Here is a 2,085-nt window from a genome sequence, read left to right as displayed (position 1 = left end):
AGTAAAGAAATTTAAAATTTAGAAACTTCAAAAGATTTCGATACATTAATATTTAAAATAAATACCTATCAGCATTATAAAACCAATGATCTATGTAGAAATAATATGCAGAAATTAATAAGAATTATCTGGAGTTAAATATACAAATATGTTCATAATTTTTATTTCAATTTTAAACAGGTCGATATCTAATATAGTTCTACACTAAAGAATGCTCATTAATATAAATTTAGGTTTCAGAACAATATTCCAGTTATGATTAGCTTCCTAAAAGGAGCACTAAACTGAGGAAACATAGCGTAAATTGCTAGTGGTTAACAATAAAAGCTCGAAAACGTAAAGTTGCCGTATTTCTATATAATAACCATTTTATCAATGTCTTTTAGCCGCATAAAAACCAAATGAGGAATGAAAACGCTCTAATTTCATCTATAGGAAACGTTGCAACTTAATGGAGTGGTCGCTCTATTTGCCAAGGAGAAGACAAATTCATTTGTTGATGACATCTTCATCTATAAGCGTGGTGAAAATAAGTGAAAAGCGTTACTCGATTAACTATTAAATGGGAAGCGAAAATAAAATTAAATATGCTTTTATCTTTTCAGAATCCAATGAAGAATCTTTGAAAAACATTAGAACAGATGTTGGTTGCACAAGGATGAAGAAGCTTGAAATCGAAGATTCAACTGAAAATGGAAGCAATTGAACAGGAAGAAAAAAAATGTAACATCTAACTAAACAGATTAGAATCACAGTATATAACTAAGAGTAGAGGAAGAGGTGAATGTAGGGATAGTGAAAGGCAAGGAATAAAATAATTCAAATTTAATAAGGATTTGCTCGATGTTGAAGAAAAGATACTGATTCAGATCATAGTAGGCAGTTGTTTCCGAGTATGAAAAGCAGATGTCAGTTTGTTGGTTTGTTTTGGGGAAAATAAACGTGTTTCTGTAAAACGAGTGAACATTGGTGTTTGAAATATAAAAAGTATTACTGAAACCGTGTGAAAAATTGGCCTGAGAAAAAGACAGTTCACTACAGGAGCTACATGCTCTCATTTCGCTTATGCGATCTTCCCTCTTCAGGGGACCACACTCCTATTTCCTCGCATATTTCCCTTTCCTTTCATCTCCCATCGGGTAGATGATGAAATAGGCTCAAATATGGCGATGGCACAAATCTCTCAACCAGTGAATCAAATTGTCATTAAAACAGACGAAAAATAAACAACAAAGCAAGCACGCCCACAACCGTTTGTCTCAACTGTTGCGGATAAAGGCCGGTTTGCTACTGACAAGAAAAGGAATCGCCTATCTCGATGCGTGGAAAATTTCTCCCAAGAAATGGTCAAGAAAATCACTTTTTTCTGATCGCAGTACGCAGTTGAGAAGAAATGTCACTTCAAAGGGGGCTCTCTGTAGGAAATTTCTTGACCTTTTCAGTCAAGGAATTTCTTTACTTTTCTTGAGCGAAACAGCATACTTAGCTTAAGGACACAATCAAAAGCAAAATTGTCATGACAATCACAGAGCGCAACATTGTTGCAACCTTTTCAACTCGAGGTTAATCAGTTATTTTAAACATAAAACCACATATGTTTTATGGATGCTGTTTGATAATGTGTCAATGTTTACCAACACCGAGAAAGTTCTCGAAAATTGCAATGCGAAGCCCAGAAAATCGCTGCGTGCGTGGTGATCGATCATTGTCATATTCCGTTCAAGTGGTGATAAACTGATGTTGCGGAAGAAAATTGTTGCAACAAGAACAGGAGATGCCAATGTCTTTGTAGCTGCGTGTTAGGTGACAATTGATTCACTGCTCTCAACTGTTGGAGAACGTGCCTTTGAAGCCGGCCTTATGATACCTGATACATGTCATTGCTTTGAATTTTGGTTAATAGGCAAACGGTTAAAAAGAGGTGGTATTTCTTTTCCTTTCAGTACTATAAATTTTGAATGTAATCAAAAAAATATACTTCTGATCAAACATGATTTCAGAAATTCTACAAGCACATTTGTGTCGAAGGAACGTCAAAAATGTCTCATCGAGCAGCATGGCAAATGGAAATTTTTTTTTACTAAA

At 34.7% G+C, this 2,085-nt stretch overlaps 1 long non-coding RNA gene across 1 annotated transcript; it reads left to right on the top strand.

Moving 5' to 3' along the window:
- The first annotated feature begins 222 nt into the window (after positions 1–222).
- LOC110676133 lies at positions 223–964 on the top strand. Its single transcript, XR_002500100.1, has 2 exons — positions 223–533; positions 606–964. It is a non-coding gene; the product is annotated as an uncharacterized LOC110676133 (long non-coding RNA).
- The last annotated feature ends 1,121 nt before the right edge of the window (positions 965–2,085 follow it).

The sequence above is a fragment of the Aedes aegypti genome, chromosome 2 (assembly GCF_002204515.2).
Source record: "Aedes aegypti strain LVP_AGWG chromosome 2, AaegL5.0 Primary Assembly, whole genome shotgun sequence".
Taxonomy (NCBI): domain Eukaryota; kingdom Metazoa; phylum Arthropoda; class Insecta; order Diptera; family Culicidae; genus Aedes; species Aedes aegypti.
The sequence above is the reverse complement of the archived record's forward strand: the minus strand, read 5'-3'. Positions and strand labels throughout refer to the sequence as shown.